Below are 21,419 nucleotides of genomic sequence, written 5' to 3' on the forward strand. Positions count from 1 at the left end.
ACTTCAATTCACTCAACCCCTCACAAATGAGGGTTAGAGCCCCACTCGGGGTGTTGAATTCTTCATGTGAGGTGGTTCTACACAGGAGACCGCCCGAGATGAAATAATGCACAGAAGGGCACTAGGGTCTATCCACTACAGTGATGTCGGAAACATGACAAACTAATGAATAAAAACTAATATTTCCAAAAAATAGCATAAATTTATATACTTCATTATTCATATTCATAGATTTTTATATTAACATGTTGTAAAATACAGGAGATTTGTCCTCTGTATATCTGATTTATATTTCATACTTCGTGCTCAGATTAACCCATATTTAGTTCGCTTTGTAAGTCATCATTGACATACCTCTTCTATACGAAAAATCAAAGCTTTGAGGACTTTTCATACATATAAGATGCATTTAAAAATCTTCAAGAACGTCAGTGAATCTTTTGCATTGACATACACTACATTTGTACTATTGAAAAATTAAAGCTTTCAGAAATTTTTGTATGTATGATATACATTTAAAATTCTTCAAGAATGCTGATGAATCTTTTGGGCAGAAATTTTCAATGTATTATTTCATGTAGGGTAAGTTATCTTGCAACAGAAAATCTTCTGGAAAAGTTTGATGGAATGTTTTGAACATGTGACTTCAAACAATACTTTTTATTTATATATCATTAATAAGGCATATCCCTTTAAAATAAATTATATGTTTCGCTTTATTATTCTTATTATTAGTATGTAGAATTTCCAGTTTATAAAGAAATACTTTCTGCAAGCAGTTATGATATTTTGATATATAGAATTATTTAATTCCTGTCTCAGTAAGGAACATTACTGGGAGCTGGTTTGTCAAAATGATACACCAACTTATTTTTATCTTTACTCCAAAGTTATAAAATTTGAATTTTGAAACCAGTCACAGAATTCAAGCTTTCCATTGGTCAATTTCAAAATTGCTTCTAGAAATAGCCAGTCAGAAGCTGAAGATTCCAGACTGGTTCCTAAGCTCAAGTTTTACAATGTAGGAAACTAGTATGTGAAGGAATAGAGTGAATGTACTCCTATATGGTGCTCTGTTATATATTATTGTAGTGTTAGCGTTTCTGTTATTTTTTAAAAATCCATAGATAGATATTAATAGTATTATATACAATGTAATGTTAATAGAATATCATTGTGTAATTGGGTCTTTTTGTTACAGTTTTTTTTTCTTTTTTTTATTTCCACACTATGCATATACTGTAATTATTAAATCAAGGCATTTGTTATAGATGTTACACATATTTTGAAACATGATGTTTGCATAACACTGAAACACATACTTTCCTTCACTGTTGCAACCTAGAATAAATATTAAATGTTTCTTTTTTCTGATTCTTTTTTATTGGCTTAGCTCGGCGTCTGCTTCGTAGTGGAGTATTACAGCCTACAGTTGTCCCAAGACACGTGTATGAGTCTTTGCTAGATTCTATGTCTGCAAATACTATGCTGTCTCGTTGACCTTGCCTCAAAGTACTGCAATATTGCTATGACAAGTTTGAAAATAGATTTGCCAGTCTAGACCTTTTTGCGATTTCCAAGTTTTGAATTTTCTCCACATCTGTAATGATAAATATAGGAAAGTATCCAACTGGAACAAAAATGAAAACAGTTTACCCTAATACCCTTTTAATTGCTTTTCCTTTTATCAGTCATTATATTCTTTAAACTGTGACATTTTTAAAGTTCCTATGGGTTTTTTTTATTTTATGCATATCTACCTGGAATAATTCTTTCTAGGCAAACATGTTTTAAAAAGTTCAAGTGAATTTTTGATATTAACTTCCCAGAAATAAAAGGTCAAAGTAACACTTGCAACCTGTTATTTGTGACCCGTACATTTTTGGAAACTGCATTCAAAGAGCTATAAAATCATGAATCTTTGAACCAAAAGACATTTTAATACATTTGTAATAATGGAAGGTAAAATGAATTTGTCATTTACAACCCATTTTTGGTCAGTTTTAAAAGTATCTACTGCAAAAAAATATGTATCTGCCACTTATTACCTTACAAGTTTGCATATACATGTAATGTGCTGTTAGATACCAAAATTATAATTGAGCCGCACCATAAGAAATCCAACATAGTGCATTTGCGACCAGCATGGATCCGGACCAGCCTGAGCAGTCTGGTCAGGATCCATGCTGTTTGCTTTCAAAGCCTATTGCAATTAGAGAAACCGTTGGCGAACAGCATAGATCCTGACCAGACTGCGTGGATGTGCACGCTGATCTGGATCCATGCTGGTCGCAAATGCACTATGTTGGTTTTCTCATGGTGCGGCTCAATTATAGTAATTAGGTAGTAAATAACAGATACAACCTTTCATTATTAATTGTTGTAAAAAGTTATATGGAAAATTTTTCGTATTTAATGCTTGATAGATATACGACAGTCGTTACTATCAGTACTGAGCAATATTGCTACGAACAGTTTCGGTGAGAAATCTATAAGACAACAGTTTTCTCATAAGTACTGATTTTCACTTAAAAACTTCTATTTCTGGGACGTTTATGTAATGTTTTTGGTGGTTTGTCCGTCTCTTGGAAAATTGTGTCTGCTCCATAAATTTTTAGGTCTTGTAAGGAATATGAAATAAATGCAGAAGTGTTTGCCATAATGAGATGTAATGCAGAACACAATGTATGCCTACATGAGACAGTGTAAGCTTGATTGAAGTGTGCATGCATGAGACAGTGTAAGGCCTACATGAAAGAGTGTAAGGTTGAATAAAGTATGCCTACATGAGACAGTGTAAGGCATATATAAAACAGTGTAATGCCTACATGAAAGAGTGTAAGGTTGAATAAAGTATGCCTACATGAGACAGTGTCAGGTCTACATGAGACAGTGTAAGGCCTACGTGAAACAGTATAAGGTTGAATGAAGTATGTCTACACAAGACAATGTAAGGCAAGACAGTGCAAGGCCTACATGAAACGGTGTAAGGTTGAATGAAGTATGCCTACATGAGACAGTGTATGTTTGAATGAAGTATGCCTACATGAAACAGTGTAAGATTGATTGAAGTGTGTTTAGACCAAACTTGAAAGAATGTAAGGTTGAATGCAGTATGTCTACATGAGATAGTGTAAGGCCAACATGAAACAGTGTAAAGTTTATTTAAGTATGCCTACATGAAACAGTACAAGGTTGATTGAAGTACATAGTCGCAGCAGAACTATGCTCCAGTTTACCAACTGTACTGTCTTATTTCAATGTTATATATTATTTTCTAATGTTCCATTCAGAAATGAGCCATGCCATGGGAAAACCAACATAATGGCTTTGCGACCAGCATGGATCCAGACCAGCCTGCGCATCCGCGCAGTCTGGTCAGGATCAGTGCCGTTCGCTAACAGTTTCACTAATTGCAATAGGCTTTGAAAGCGAACAGCATGGATCCTGACCAGACTGCGCGGATGCGCAGGCTGGTCTGGATCCATGCTGGTCGCAAAGCCATTATGTTGGTTTTCCCATGGCACGGCTCAAATAAGTATTAATGCAAACCAATGGATATTCAGAGTAAGTCCGTCAACCTGTAGCCAACTTGGCATTTCATCGCTTTCTCTGTAAGTATTTTTTTATCTTCATCCCGGCATGCTTCCTAGATGTTCTGTTTTCATTTCATCTTTTCTCTGCATGCATTGGACCTCCATGTAGAAAGGAATAAATATTTGGTTTCTGTGTGACAATGAGTGCAATAATTTATATGAGAAACTTGAGAGAAAAAAAATTGTCATTTGAAATTACTGGGAAAAAAGGTATGTCGTTGAATTTTTATTAACAGCTAGGTCTTTAATCCCAGAAAATTTTTCGATTTTTCTAACCAAAATTGTTGGTTCATATTTCATACAAAATTTGCAGGGCTTCTCAGACAGAAACATTTTTATTATACATTTTCAAGAAATAACATTATTTTTCCCTTGCATACCCATACCTGCCATACATTTTTTAACTGTCCTTTTAGTATTCTACAACATGTACAACCTAATGACTACAATCCCAAACTGATGGCTTAGTATTTGAAACAGAAACATTGTTATTGATATCCTGGGTGCAGTTACACATTTTGGGCCACATTTTCTACTTTATATTCATGAAACTTTGCCCTTAATGTTTGTCTCTATGAAATTTAGGTCAAGCTCAAAACTGGATTATCTCGGATATTTAAACTAGGTCACCAGGTAAAATCATAGAAAACTGAGTTTTAAACCTTGCTCCAGAGGCCACATTTTTTACTTGATCAACATAAATCTATGTTTCGTCTCTGTGAAATTAGGTCACTAGGTTAAATCGTGGAAAAACCTTGTTAAGACTCTAGGAGTTACATAAAACATGGTCAGAATGTTTGTCTCTATGAATTGTGCTTTAAACAGTATCACAGAAATATTTCTCCGGTGACCCTATACCAATTTTGTTAATATTATTCCAGTTTGTAAAAATACATATTTTCTATGTGTGTCCCTCTACCAAAATTGTTCACCCAAGTGAGCGATCTATGGCCATCATGGCCCTCTTGTTTAGTCAAAACTAGGTCACCGGGTAAAACCATTGGAAAATCTTGTAAAAGCTATTATATAATAATGGCCACAGTTTCAACCTGAGTTTTATAAAACGTGAACAGAATGTTTGTCATTGTGAAATATATGTTGATATCGAAACTGATATATATGGTAAAAAATTTGGCCAGTGTGTTTTGTTTCCAAATAATGTGACACCGGTCATTATGTCTGTCTTGATGAAATTTAGATTACCCGTAAGTTTAAATTTTGGTCAGTATGTGTCCAAAACTAGGTCACTGGGTTAAATCGTAGACAAACCATTAAACTAGGTCAAAATGTTTGTATATAAAAGCTAGGTCAAGTAGTTTAATTTGGGTCGCGAGTAAAATTATGTTAATAGGACAATCTAAGAAAAACTTTGTTAAAACCCTGGACACGGGCTATAGATTTTATACCTGATCTACGTAAAAGCTAGCCGGAATGTTGTCTTTATGGCATCTGTGTCTAGTTTTAAACTGGTTATCTGGTTTACTCAGATAAGCGATATAGGGCCTTCATGACCCTTTTGTGAAGGATGTTTTTGAATGTATAATTTCGTCTGAATGTTCCTTAGACTAGAAAAGTCCTAAAAAATCACATACCAGTAATTGTATTTCTATGCCTCTCTCGTGTATCCACCAACCCTTACTGATGTATTATTTCATCAGAATGCTCCTTAGACTAGAAAAGTCCTAAAAATCACATACCAGTAAATGTATTTATATGCCTCTCTCGTAATATCCACCAACCCTACTTCTTTCCCCTCCCCACCAACACCCATCCACTAACCCTGACGCACACCTTCAAAAGGAAAAAATAGTCTTGGAGGTAGTTCTGTCGGTTTTCTTTCAGTAACTACAGAATACTTGAGTTTTCAGGAGATGAATGGCACCTATTGATAAGGGGTCAGTACTTGTATCATCAAGGCAACAGTGACCTCCAGACTGAAAAAGATTTCAGATCAGTAAGTGAAGAACGTTCGGGCCTACAGCGGTAAAACTTGATAGGATCGATGTTTGCTTGTGGCCAGTAGAGGATCACTATTGTTTATGGGGTTCAAGGCCACAGTGTGCTGGAGACCGAGAACGATTTCTATCAAAAAAGAACTGGAGATTATTTGGTCATAATTACCTTCTCCAAACTTCATTTGTTGATTGTATATGGTCAGCAGATGACGACTTCTATCACTCGAGTTCAAAGGTCAAGCTACAGTGACATTGAGATTTAGAATGGTTTTCAATCAATAACTGGTAAACTCTTCAGCCTTTAAAGGATAATTGCGAGTGGTAAACAAATATATTATCTATCTTGGCATTCTGTAGATATACGTTCAAGGTTATAGTGACCAGTTAACTAACAAGTCTGCGGGTGCAGACGGCTCATTTGATTTTTTTGTCTCTGTATAATAGAAATATTGTCCTACCCGTGTATTTTTATGATGTTTTCTAAATCCAAAAGGGGGCATAATTCTTGCAAAAACCAGGATGGAGTTATGTTCCTTGCTGTACACAGTCAGCTTTTAATGGTTGACAAGTGTTGCAAGTTTTAAAGCAATAGCTTTGATAGTTTAGGAGAAACGCTGACCTAAACACAAAACTTAACCAAGAAATCTGATTTTCTAAGTCCAAAAGGGGCCATAATTCTTGCAAAAAAAAAAACAATGTAGAGTTACAGTTCTTGCTGTGCAGAGTCGGCTTTTAATGGCAAATAACTGCTCCATGTTTTAAAGCAATAGCTTTGACCGTTAAGGAGAACAGTTTACCTAAACGCAAAATTTAACCAAGAAATCTAATTTTCCAAGTCCAAAAGGCAAAAAGCAGGATGGAGTTATGTTTCTTGCTGTACAGAATCAGCTATTGATGGTGAAAAACTGTTTCAAGTTTTAAAGCAACAGCTTTGATAGTTTAGGAGAAAAGTTGATCTAAACATAAAACTTAACCAAGAAATCTGATATTTTCTAAGTCCAAAAGGGGCCATAATTCTTGCAAAAAGCAGGATGGAGTTATGTTTCTTGCTGTAAAGAATCAGCTATTGATGGTGAACAAGTGGTGCCTGTTTTAAAGCAATAGCTTTGATAGTTTAGGAGGAAAGCTGACCTAAACATAAAACTTAACCAGTCGACGCCGATCAAGTGATGACAATAACTCCTCTTTTTTTTCCCAAAAATTCAAATGAGCTAAAAATAGTCTACCATCAATAACTAGGGAAGGCTTGAGTCAACAGCCCAAATATCGGGATGATTGCCTATGATTTTTTGGACAGAAGATCATGCTCACTGGCTGGTGGTTAGAACACTTTTCGGGGCCTCTGCAGCCGTTTTGTTAACTGACCTTTGGTCGTTTGTTCCTCATTGATATGGTTGTAGAACTCTCATACGTTGTTTAACAAAAGGTCAGTGATCTACCCAGCTGCCCTCTCCGCTTAAAATAATGCCCGGAGAGGCACTTGTAGCTTGCTGCACCATCAAAGGGTGGAAAATTGCCATACGACCATAAAGCATGGCGATGTGTCGACGTATTCGGCAAAAGGACTGGATAAGGTGTTGGCCTTTAACTGTTAAACATCATATGATTGACTATGGAAAGAAGATGCCCCTTCTGTTTTTGGGGTCTGTAGGTCAAAGTAACTTCATGACCTAAAATAAGTAGAAATTCTTTAACATACAAGTCCCAAACTTCATCAGATGGTTGTGGTCATTAGACGACACGGGTCAAGTTCAAAGTGAGGCTGAAAACGGTTTCCGATCGCTTGTGTTTATGGCTATAAAACTTCAAAGAATGGTTTTCATGTAATCAATAGGTGACCACCACTGTTGTTTTGGAGTCCATAACTTAAAGGTCATTACCAAGGTAACTTTTAGACAGAAAACGTGTTTCTGGTCAGTAAATGGAGAAAGATGAGTGCAGGTTGTCTGTTGATGACTTCTACTTCTTACGAGACCACTATGTCAGATGTCAAGGCCATAGCATACTTGATACCGAAAGTTACATACTTGTACCCATGCAGTTACCCTAGACATGCCATCATCGAGGCATATGACTATTTGTTTTATACACAGCTCTTATTTATTTACATTTGCACCTTTTTTTCAAGCAACTTATTTCAAGTATTTATCACCATAAAACAACAACAACAAAAAAACACGCAAAAATGTGTCCTTGTACACTTCCCGTGAGGGTATGAAGTATAGGTTAATAAATATGAGAGCGGTGCCTTTGAGTGATAATGGCCCTGGCAAGGTGATAATAGCCCGAGGGCTATTATCTTCTTCCAGGGCCATTATCACTCAAAGGCACCGCTCTCCCATGTATTTACCTGTTTATTACATGTTTACCTATAATATAGTAAGAAATGGTTTTTGTGTCATTTTTATGGGTAGCCTACTTGCATCTTCTGGCGCAATAAATTTCAGTTTTTCAGTTTATATATTATTTGTATAAGTATATTTACTGTATAAAATCAAATACCTGGATAGTTGTGCTTTCTTGCTTATTGTATAATTTAGGGATACAGATACGTTATTTCACGAAGAATACACGATGTTACGCTCAAGATGATAAAATAAAACGGAAATATTCGCTGTTTTACCTCCATGAAACGCCATGACGTCATTTCTATTTACGGACGTTAATTTCCCGCGCTAACGCCAGGGCCATTATCGATAATGGCCCCGGGGCTTATTATGAAAATGTGATAATGCATGACGCAATGCGATAATGGGAGAATTTTCAGCATAAATTTGTTACTATTTATAGGTACTCATGTAATAAACAACTTTACCGAAACCTTTAGTTTGTTTGTAAATCATTGTAAACTGTTAATCATTATCATTATTTAACAGAACCTTGTTTTCATATATCGAAACAATACCAAGAGGTTGATCCCCTGCGTAATAATCTCACGTGGCACAGCCTGAGTGATTTATACACGCGGCATATAACCGATTCGTAATATTTCGATATATGGATACATGGTTCTATATATTATTTCGATTCCAGTATGTCTTTCGTGTAAACAAGTAGATGAAATAGAGAAGAACTCTTTCATGGCGAGTACATGGCGCCAAATATAGTAGGTCTGTGTGACGTTAACGTGTTTTATCAGAATTAAATTACGGGGCGAACTAACGTCCTGCGGAATAACTTAAGTGCGTAGGCATCTAATGACTTATTGTTTGCACTTAATATAGTGTGTGTGAATTACGTGTAACACTGTTCTGAAGTGTATTTTTAGCCCACCATCATCAGATGGTGGGCTATTAAAATCACTCTGCGTCCGTGGTCCGTCCGTCCGTCATTCCGTCCGTCCGTCCGTCCGTTAACAATTTCTCGTTATCGCATCTCCTCAGAAACTACTGGGGGGATTTTGACCAAACTTTGTCAGAATGATGTTTTGGTACCCTAGTTGTGTCCCCCTGAAAATCAGACTGGTTCAACAATTTATGAGTGAGTTATGGCCCTTTGTTTATTTCTATATTTTACATAGATTTATATAGGGAAAAACTTTGAAAACCTTCTTATCCAAAACCACAGAGCCTAGGGCTTTGATATTTGGTTTGAAGCATCATCTAGTGGTCCTCTACCAAGATGATTCAAATTATTTCTCTGGGGTCAAATATGGCCCCGCCCTGGGGTCACATAGTTTATAATGACTTATATAGGGAAAAACTTTGAATAACCCCTTGTCCAAAACCACTGGGCCTAGGGCTTTGATATTTTGTATGTGACATCATCTAGTGGTCTTCAACTAAGATTGTTCATCTTTTACTCCTAGGGTCAAATATGGCCCCGCCCTGGGGGTCATATGGTTTACATAGACTTATATAAGGAAAAACTTTGAAAATCTTCTTGTCCAAACCACAAAGCCTAAGGCTTTGATACTTGTAATGTAGCATCATCTAGTGGTTCTCTACCAAGTTTGTTCAAATTATCGCCCTAGGGTCAAAAATGGCCCCGCCCCGGGGGTCACATGGTTCATATAGACTTATATAGGGAAAAGCTTTTAAAATGTTCTTGTCAATAACTACAACATTCAAATTTGAACCACATGTATATTTTTGAGTGGCAAGATGAACCTTGACATGAGTTGACCTTGATTTTGACCTAGTGACCTACTTTCACATTTCTGTAGCTACAGCCTTCAAATTTGGACCACGTGTATATTTTTGAGTGGCAAGATGAACCTTGACATGAGTTGACCTTGATTTTGACCTAGTGACCTACTTTCACATTTCTGTAGCTACAGCCTTCAAATTTGGACCACATGCATAGTTTTGTGCACTGGAAAAAACTTTGACCTTGATTTTGACCTAGTGACCTACTTTCACATTTTTGAAGGTACAGGCGTCAAATTTGGACCATATGCATAGTACCGTGTTTCAAAGTGAAATTTGACATTGATTTTGACCTAGTGACCTACTTTCACATTTCTCAAGCTACAGCCTTCAAATTTGGACCACATGCATAGTTTTGTGTACCGAAAAAAACTTTGACCTTCACATTGACCTAGTGACCTACTTTCACATTTTTAAGGTACAGGCTTCAAATTTGGACCACATGCATAGTTTTGTATTCTGAAATAGAATTTGACCATGATTTTGACCTAGTGACCTACTTTTACATTTCTCAAGCTACAGCCTTCAAATTTGGACCACTTGCATAGTTTTTTGTACCAAAATGAACTTTGACCTTTACAGTGACCTAGTGACCTACTTTCACATATTTAAGGTACAGGCTTCAAATTTGGACCGCATGCATAGTTTTGTATTCCGAAATAGAATGTGACCTTGATTTTGACCTAGTGACCTAACTTTACATTTCGCAAGCTACAGCCTTCGAATTTGGACCACTTGCATAGTTTTGTGTACCAAAATGAACTTTGACCTTAAGATTGACCTAGTGACCTACTTTCACATTTCTGTAGCTACAGGCTTCAAATTTAGACCACATGCATAGGATTGTGTACCGAAACAAACTTTGACCTTGACATTGACCGGGTGACCTACTTTCACATTTCTCAAGCTACAGCTTTCGAATTTGGACCACATGCACAGTGTTGTGTACGGAAATGAAATTTGACCTTGAGGTAGTCAGTAAGTCTTAAAATTTGGAACACTCAAAAATGGCACATTGGTGGGCGCCAAGATCACTCTGTGATCTCTTGTATATAAATAGATCAAATGTGATAGTACCCTTTCTCGGCGCCTGTATGGCGCCAAATAATATGCTGACGTGACGTCAAATTTTCATGTTTTAACGGAAATGTGCATCGGTTTTCCATTTCAGAATCTAATTAAGAAATAATTTGTAGCAAAAGAGTGCTTTAACACTATTTATGCACGATGGGTGGTTATACGTCGGGCGTAATAATTTCACGAGGGCGCAGCCCGAGTGAAATTTGTACGACGTATTACCACCCAAGTGTATAAATAGTGTTAAAACACGGTTGTGCTATAAATTATTTCGATTCTAATATGCCCTTAATCTAAAACAGTAGATAAAATATAGAAGCGCTCTTCCTTGGTCGCAACAAAAACTTTGACGTCAACGCACGTTAACGTGACGTCATTCTAGCGTAAGGGTGTTTGACGTCACTTAGACATTATTTGGCACCACATATGCGCTGAGAGAGAGAGAGAGAGAGAGAGTGCTGTCGCATTTAATATACTATCGATTATTAAGCGGGTAGAATAACTCACTAGACTTCTAGGCACTCCTAAGTTATTCCGCGGGACGTGTTACTTCTTATTCGGTTACGCGTTGATGTCGCGTCGACCTACTATATTTAACGCCACAAAATAGCGCTTCTATAATCCATCTACTTGTTTATATAAAACAAATTAGAATCGAAATAATAATATATACCAGAACCATGTTTTAATATATCTCGGCAGTACGAAACGCTGCGTGTTTAGTTCACACCCTTGTGAAATTATTCCGTAAGGTATTGTTTTGAAATGTTAAAACATGGTTCTGCTACAGATCTGTATTATTTCTTAACTAATTCCTATGGCTAAAGAAATAAAAATATACCGAGGGTTTATAACTAAAACACATGATTAAAACTTTAAAGATGTTATTATGCATATTCCCCAGTTTGAAAGCCATACTTAACAATAGTACGTTCATGTATTATTGTATCCTATTAAACCATGAAAAATAGTATGTTTCTCTCCAATATGACTATATTTTTACACAGGAAATGAATACAACGAAATTTATCTTTTTTACACTAGGTATTTCTCGTCAGACGTCAACAACAGGTTTATTGATTTTGTCACGAATGACGTCAACAAGTGGTTTACCAATCGGAGTAGGCCGACATACGTCTACATCCGGGCTACCTAAGGTAGTATCGAGACAAACATCTACCAGTAGTTTATTGACTGCAAGCCGTGCACGTGAAATTCCTGCATCAAATAAAGAAAAGGAACCTTCTGACGAAGACTCCGAAGATTCAGATGATGCAATGGACATTGACGTTTAAAATGAAGATACAAAATAAACGAACATTGTTAGATCTATTTCAGTTAAGCATGTTTAACAATTTACGTTTCGAAATGAAACTACAAAATCAGTTCATGTTCTTGTGTCTATGATATTGTGACGTCAAGCTGCAATAGATAGTGTATGTACGTAACCTGCAACTTATTGACAGAGACTCGCAAAATACAATTTGCTCGCACAATTTTGGGACTATACTTTTATAAAGAATTGAAAGAAATGTCTACAAAATAGAGCTCTATAACCATATCGTAACGCATTTCCGTGATGGTGTGGCATTAGCACCCGTCCCCGTCCCTTTTACTTACAAATGACCAGTTTACTCCGCCCCTTTACTTACGAATGACGAGTTTACTTATGAATGGCGAGTTTACCTCAACCCTTTACTTTCGAATGACTACTGTATAAAATTTGTCCACGACAGGTTTTTCGAAAACATATGCAGCTATGACAAACATACTAATACCAATCTAAGAAATTACATATAGCCAAACTTGCAGTGTATATAGTGTCTGTGTAGACTATCAAACTTACATTTAATTCTGGCAGTATCGTCTGGGTAAATACTATATCGACCACGACATAAAGTGTGGGTGTTCGACTTTTTACACGTACTCTCGTAGCACTGATGAATATGTGTGTGTAACGAATGAAGTTACTTTGTACATAATAAATGTTAAAATTACAGACCTCACACACTTGAAACTGTAGTTCTGCAATATTATCGGGTAGCTTTTAGAATTCTATATTTGATTTGTATATGATGTAATGTGGTATATCGGTATGCTGTTGGAATACTTTCTGTTCCGGCAACACATATGAAATATACAGAATAAATTATGAGACAATTCTATTTTCTGTTCTTTTTTGTTGTTGTTATTGTTGTTGAACATTAGCATCAAATAAATCATCAAAGGAAAACAAAATCAAAGAGCATATAGAACATGAATATATTTTCTACAAAACACGGGTCATGTCATTGTTCTGTCTTATGTACCTTGGACTGGAACCTGTGAAAGGGTAGGTCAGCGCCATGAATATTGCATGCATTCAAAGAATGGTTACGTGTCTTAGAACTTTTTAATGCATTTGCAGTAACGTCCAAGTAATTAAATTACACATTACGAAGGTTAGCCTATAATAGTTTGTAACCAACTTGACCATATATGTATTTGTCCTCGGAAGCCGCCATTTGCAAATGGGGATTGGGGTTGGTGGGGAAAGGGGGGTAACTACTAAATCAAATTCTCCACAGATCAAGCCCATATATACGCTTAATCGTTTCTTCTTTTTCTTGTGCCCTTTCTCAATTTAACATCATTATAATTTCATTTGCTCTTACTGTTAGTATATGTATTACACGCATTCTGTAGAAATTTGCATTCTCCTATCGCATGTTAGATAGAAATGACGGCTTAAGAATTTTAGGGCCTCAGAAAAGTAACACCAAACAAGTGAAAATGAGTTGCTGTGAAATCATTAATATTCGTGGGGGACTTATTTTCGTGGTTGAGTCAATCCACGAAATTTAATAGCAAAGAACAAGTAAAATTCCCATTCATTTTATGTTCAAAAGTTGAACTCCACGAAGTTATATCCCCACGAAATTGCCGTTTTGATCAAAACCACGAAATTTTATGCCCATGAAATTAAATGATTTACAGTAATTTGGGTAGGGCATGTAGTTCAGGGAGCATAACTTTCTTACATAAAAAGCTAACACTCGCTTTTCTTTTACTTTTTCTTGAGTAGAGATACAATTCCCAATGGAAAATCTGAAAAGTCTCTGAAAATCTGATATTCTAGCATCTATCAAGTAAACAGGTGCTATGTGAAATGGAGAATTGCCTATTTTAGTGGCTAGACGCAAAATCGGGTTTCCTAATGACTCTAAGTCTGCTGGCGGCGTGTTTTTGCCTATGCGACCAGTGCAGACCAAGATCAGCCTGAACGTGGTCAGCACTGTTCGCCATTCCTGTCCGTAAATTTTCATAGAACACCCCTTTGAATAATAAATGGTATTGCCCAAATTGAGTGATAGACCAGTCTATTTTAGAAATTTAGCAGGGTAAGGGTTAAGATTTCCCAAAAGGAGAAGACAAAATCTGAACGTTGTCTAATCAAAGTTATCACAACGCGTAAGTTTACGTGCATTGTTGGGTGCATAGGGTTTTAAACTCTGACAGGTTTCTGGTCTTAATGGGTCCCTGTCGCTTGAACGATCGCAGAGGTCCAGTGGTAACACATATTGTACTACGAAATCCGGGATGGTGAATTCGAGCCCCTGCTCCTCCAACAAATTTCTTTTATAATAGTCCGGGTTATGGGTGCTGCACACATGACATGGGAAAGATCATTACCAACTTTTAGTAACATCTCTAAACCGATAAAGCGGGACAGATCTACCTATCATAAAAATCAATAAAACCAATAATCCGATATCATCGCTACTGGACGGATTCGTTGATTTCCGTACTAATTGTTGTTGTTGTAGTAACACGGGGATGGGGGAGGGGGAAATCGATAATTAACAGATTTGGTCTGGAGCTAGAAGCATCTTCTGTACCTTGAACATCAGAAGATGGCGACCATTTTATATATAGTCGACTCGGGTGTTAATACATTTTAAGGGTTGACAATATCAATAACACCCTCACTGACATGTGTTATTTATTTCATTATAACGAAGCAACCAAAACACGAAAAATATTAATAGCAACTGAAATTTTAATAACACATGCGCAAAGGACACCTCTGCGCAGGTTTTATTAGAATTATTACCCGAGGATTATTCGAAAACACGGATCGTCGTGAAAGTCACTAAAATTAGTACATTTTGAGAGATAGGGACTTTGCATTAGGGGTTTTACATGAGGCATAATAAAAATATTTAGAAAGGACATGTACTATGACACATCTATTGTTGAAAGGTCTGCAAACGTGTTTTATTATATTTTTTGGTCCTTCCTGGTCCACTGATTTCAATTCATTTAGATTCGAAGATTGTATACTGCTTAACCAAGTGCTAGTGGGCTTGGACAGTGTTGCATTTTCCATTACTGCTCATGAACAGACACAATCAAACCGAGTCTGCATTTTTCACTGTTTGTCTTGTTCTCGGTTCTTCCGAGGGAACTCCTTTTCAGATTATATTTACGCTGTTATTATCTTTTTTATAAACAACGCTTTCTTCCTATGATTTGCCATAGATGTTTGCCGTTTTCATATAAAAGTATCCATCTTACCATTAAAAGGCACGACAGGGAAAGCTGATCAACACGCAATACACTAAAACTTCAAGAGGAATATCCAGCTGTCAAGATACTGAGTATCTTATGATCCAGTAAGGGGTCGTCGTTCCAGATATCCTGAGCCCAAACAGATTATGACTGATATAATTATGTTGTAAATATGTGTTCTGTAAAATATGTTCAACATAAAAACATGAAAATTTTACTTTTACAACTACATTTTGTTTTGCTTCCTAAAAACGGCAGCATTTTAAAAACATAGAGTAAACACTGTTGTCAAACAAAATTAATTTCTGTTAAATTACATATAGCTACATTGCATTTATCGAACGAAGCGTTATATAAAACATTTTTGTAACATCTATCAAACATTTTAATAACGTGTTCAAAATTTGGAGCTTTAGACAAGTTTGATCGAAAAGTCACACCTATAACATTACAAAAACAAATCAATTATACCACCACCAATACTCAGACTTGTTCTAAATCTAACACCCGGGCTTTGAATTAAGGCCCCACAACCAGTCTAGATCTAGGATAAAGATGTAAAAGCTTACTAACATTAATAATTCAACGCTCTGAGTGAGGCTCGAACCTACATCGGTGTATGGCAAATGATTCGAAGTCTGGCATGTCATTTTGCGCAGTCTTGAAAAGATGACGTTAGTGGTCCTGTTGGAAAATATCAGGGACATAAATAGATACACTTTTCCTGAAGATATACAGCAGAGATATTGAGAATAAAAACACCCTTGGAAATATCTGTTAAAGTTTTACAACAGTCCGTTAAAAATGTGGGGTGGCGCATTCTACCATAAACGAGAAAAATATAATACCCTTATTACACATATATTTGTTTTCGATTTTATGTTATTTGTTAAGACAGTGACTAGCGTCAGTGACTGATTCTTGCAACTTAGTGTCACATACCTAGGGGTGTCTATGGACTATGAATACTTTAAGTAATTTTCGTGTGAATGTGATGACCCTCCGTTTACATCGTTGGCAAGGCGGGAGAAATTCGTCTGATAATTTTTTTTTTTTTGCGACAAATAAAATGTGAAATAGATAACTATAAATACATGTGATCATTCTGAACAGAATTATAAGAGATTATATCTAAAAGCCATATCTGTACATTCTATAAATGAATTAAAACCGTAGATTATACACATTTGTAAAGTTAAACATCCTAATCATGAGATAAAATATTTCGAACCTGGCATTAGGACGCATAAAGACAAGATTTTTCAACGTAAAAGAATAAATCTCTCTATGTGTTACAGAAATGTCACTTATAAATATCTTGTTATGATAGGAAAAGTGCTCCTGTGTGGAAGTCTCGATGTGCCTACACCCACCCACCTGTCGAATATCATTGTGATAAGCTTTCGTTAACAGTTTCCTGTCCAACCGCTCACGTGGCCCAGTGGTTAAGGCGTCCGCCTCGGGATCGGGAGGTCGAAGGTTCGAGCCCCATGGGGACCATTCTGTCATGGGACTCGTTCCGAAAAGGCCGGTTCGTGAGCCGCGAGCTAGTTAAATGAATAGTTACCGACTTCTATCCGCCTGGCGCCTGGCATAGTGGTAGGAGCTGGGAGGTAATTCGTACGCACTATAAAGGTGTCTCATAAGCCAAATTGGCTGGCCCTTTCAATAGGGGTGACACTATAATAAACAAGACCTTTACCATTTTACCTTTTTTATAGATGATCTCGTCTACCTCGGCAAAATTGTCAGTTTGAGCCCTGACTCGGCTTTGTGAAATTATTTTTAAAAAAGCTATCCAGCAAGTCTGCGATAGTTTTTGGTTCTTTCCAGTCAGTGTGTTTCTCTACTACAAACAGATGATCTCCGACATTTTACTTAATTTTAGCCAACCGGTAAAAAATGGCCCCATTACTGATCAAAATTTAACGACTTATCAGGTCTCAACGACTTTTTGATCAAAATTTAATGTTGAAATGTTGATAGGATCAACTCTCAACGTTGAAAAATGACTCATTGGGTCAATTTTCAACGGGGTCAAAATTTAATGTTTACACAGGCACACGTCAAAGGTATCGTCATATGAGATACAGCAAATGAATCCGAAGCGCAACTAATGGTCAAAGTCTATCAGTCACGGGGTTTAATCGGCATTTGTGTGAACTTTCCCCAAATAATAATGTAACATGCAAAATCTCAACTTGATCTCATTTCGGAATGTATATCATATGTTGCTACACAGAACAGTAGTGCGGCGCAATGACCCGGCAACTTAAATGAACTCGTACAAAACATGTTTGACACAGTCTTACACAATTCACTCAACCTTTGTGATTTAAGGCATACACTTATTTGTGGAATGGAATGAGATACTTATTCCATTCCATTCCATTCCATTCCAGTATCTCATTCCATTCCATTCCATTCCATTCCAGGATCTCATTCCATTCCATTCCATTCCATTCCAAACTTCCTTTCATTTTGGTAATGTCCCAGAATATTTAATTGGAATCATGCATGTCAAGGGCAAACTAGCGTACTTAGAGTCTTGACAAGTAGTCTGAAGCTGTGGGATCTAATCTTGTCATACTATTTTTCGTGTCCTCACCTGCACAGTACTCTGTATAAGTTCAAATTGAATAAAAATGTCTGGCTTTGGATCCAAATGAGTTGTGGTTTGTGTTTTGGAGTTTAACGCCCTGATTCAACTTTTTTTCATTCATATCAAGACGATTAGTTTAGTGACATACCATTTCTGGGCAAGCTACCCCAGTTTACCGGTACTTGGTGCACAATTTCCTATACGAAGTAACAATTTCCCTTATTGGAACAGAGGTAGGGGGTGAAGAAACTCCCTGACTAAATGCCATGGGAAATGCTCCGACCCAGATTCGGAATTGAACCCACGCCCCCCCTTCCCCCCCCCCCCCCCCACCCTGAGGGACCAGCGCTCCAAATGAACATCAGAATAAACAACTTGGCCCTATTTTTTAATATTTCAAAGCAAAACAAATAATCCATTCTGATATCACTCGATCCCTATTCCACCCCACCCCCGGCATGTTCTAATCTCTGGCCTGGCCTGGCCTGGCCCGATGAGCCCAATTTCCGACTGAGCCGGGCCAGGCAAGGCCAGGCCAGGCCATAGATTTCAATTTCGTGAAAGTGATTTCTATAGCAACTTTAAAATCTGACTTTTGGAATAAGTTTGGATATTTCAGACTTTGTATAAATACATTTTGAACTCCCACTCTGTAAAATTATACACCTGGGAATAAGCCTGTAGCTAACAAAACTATTATGTCTAATCTAAAGGTGATGCCTGATTAATTGTTATGACTATTATCAGGGGATCTCCACCTCAACTGACCCTTGACTGGTGGTTTGGTTTCCCCAAATTGAATAACCTAACTAATTTTATTATTTTGTCTATTGAGGATTATTTAGTACTGTCCGAAATTATTGAACTAGCACTCAAGAATATATTTTGTATGCTTCTGTAAAAAAAATTGTGCCCAAACATAAATAAAAATACAAATATTGAAAATCAAATAAAATATAAACATTTCTTTACTGCCAGGTCGTACATGCAGATAAAGTTGTGCTTATAAACGTTCAGCTACCAATCTCGGGACTGTAAGTTCGAAACACCTGTTTGATCATTTTCATTATCATTTTTTTAAAATTTCCTCTGTAAACTTAGAATGCAGGAAAATTACCACTTATCGTGATTTATTGTTCATTTATTGAAAGAAATACACAAGTATTTGACATTATTCTACATACAAGTTATTACAATAAAATGTTGTAAGAATAAAACCAGCATCAATAAAATGACATTATATTGATTTAATGAAAACAATCTGAATTGAAATCGAACCCACGGTAACATGTGTGAAAGTCGGAGAACTTATCACTACGCCACTGTGCCATTGGTAAACTTTGCATGTTATTTTGGTCAATTTCGGTTACAAAAATGATGTAAAATAAAGAGTGGCACCTGTCAATACTAACGGACAACAACTTTCAATTTCTAAAATAATGCTACCTCCGTTCTAGAACCTGGGATAGTATGGTGCGGGGAAGCGATATATAAATTTTGTAGTTTAGGTTATACACATACTGAATATTTTTATAAGATTGTTTTTATATTGATGTAAGTATGTGGAAAAAAATCATACAAAGTCTTGTGAAACAGGCTCAAGAGCATCTTTTAGCATGAAATATATCACTTAGAAATAACATAAACACAATGCACCATTATTTTTTTGTGCAAGAAAAATATCAATAATCTAAAATGCCAACACCCTGACAATGAGTTAGAGGTCCCACAATTAACGAATATTATTTTCATTACTTTTCCATAGATTGAACATCAGCTTAACTTAACCAAACACATTAAAAGTTCAACTGAACTGTTAAAAGGTCAGCTAAGGATAGTAGGGACACAACCTGTAATTACAATTCCCATAGAGATGTGTTCTCAGTGCTTGTAAATATTCAGTTATATTGCAGCAAGTAAACTTATCAATGAAATTAGCCATTACTTTTAAAACCAAGTGTGAAAGTTGACTTTAAATAATTTAATTACAGAAAAAATGGGTAGTTATCATTTTGTTACACCATTTTCTTCAGTGCAAATCTGTATTTCAAATAAGATGAATGACGACTAATTAATGATTCTCCAGAGGACTGGTTGACATGCAGCAAGTAAACAATGCAGGTTAATACTGCCTGCTATTGTAATTGTATATTTAGATTTTATGCCATTCATTTGTCTATGTATAATAAAATCTGGCCTGGCCTGGCCTGGCCTGGCCCGGCCCAGTACAAAATAGAGCTCATCGGGCCAGGTCAGGCCAGAGATTAGAACATGCCCCCACCCCCACCCCATAATCAAATAAAATCAGACCCAAAAAGAATTTAATGACCCAATGACCTTGTTATTTCTGGCAAAACAACAATAACATGGCATGTTCTAATCTCTGGCCTGGCCTGGCCCGATGAGCCCAATTTCCGACTGAGCCGGGCCAGGCCAGGCCAGGCCATAGATTTCAATTTCGTGAAAGTGATTTCTATAGCAACTTTAAAATCTGACTTTTGGAATAAGTTTGGATATTTCAGACATTGTTTAAATACATTTTGAACTCCCACTCTGTAAAATTATATACCTGGGAATAAGCCTGTAGCTAACAAAACTATTATGTCTAATCTAAAGGTGATGCCTGATTAATTGTTATGACTATTATCAGGGGATCTCCACCTCAATTGACCCTTGACTGGTGGTTTGGTTTTCCCCAAATTGAATAACCTAACTAATTTTATTATTTTGTCTATTGAGGATTATTTAGTACTGTCCGAAATTATTGAACTAGCACTCAAGAATATATTTTGTATGCTTCTGTAAAAAAAACTGTGCCCAAACATAAATAAAAATATAAATATTGAAAATCAAATAAAATATAAACATTTCTTTACTGCCAGGTCGTACATGCAGATAAATTTGTGCTTATAAACGTTCAGCTACCAATCTCGGGACTGTAAGTTCGAAACACATGTTTGATCATTTTCATTATCATTTTTTTTAAAATTTCCTCTGTAAACTTAGAATGCAGGAAAATTACCACTTATCGTGATTTATTGTTCATTTATTGAAAGAAATACACAAGTATTTGACATTATTCTACATACAAGTTATTACAATAAAATGTTGTAAGAATAAAACCAGTATCAATAAAATGACATTATATTGATTTAATGAAAACAATCTGAATTGAAATCGAACTCAAGGTAACATGTGTGAAAGTCGGAGAACTTATCACTATGCCACTGTGCCATTGGTAAACTTTGCATGTTATTTTGGTCAATTTCGGTTACAAAAATGATGTAAAATAAAGAGTGGCACCTGTCAATACTAACGGACAACAACTTTCAATTTCTAAAATAATGCTACCTCCGTTCTAGAACCTGGGATAGTATGGTGTGGGGAAGCGATATATAAATTTTGTAGTTTAGGTTATACACATACCGAATATTTTTGTAAGATTGTTTTTATATTGATCTAAGTATATGGAAAAAAATCATACAAAGTC

The sequence above is a fragment of the Mercenaria mercenaria genome, chromosome 18 (assembly GCF_021730395.1).
Source record: "Mercenaria mercenaria strain notata chromosome 18, MADL_Memer_1, whole genome shotgun sequence".
Classification (NCBI taxonomy): Eukaryota; Metazoa; Mollusca; class Bivalvia; order Venerida; family Veneridae; genus Mercenaria; species Mercenaria mercenaria.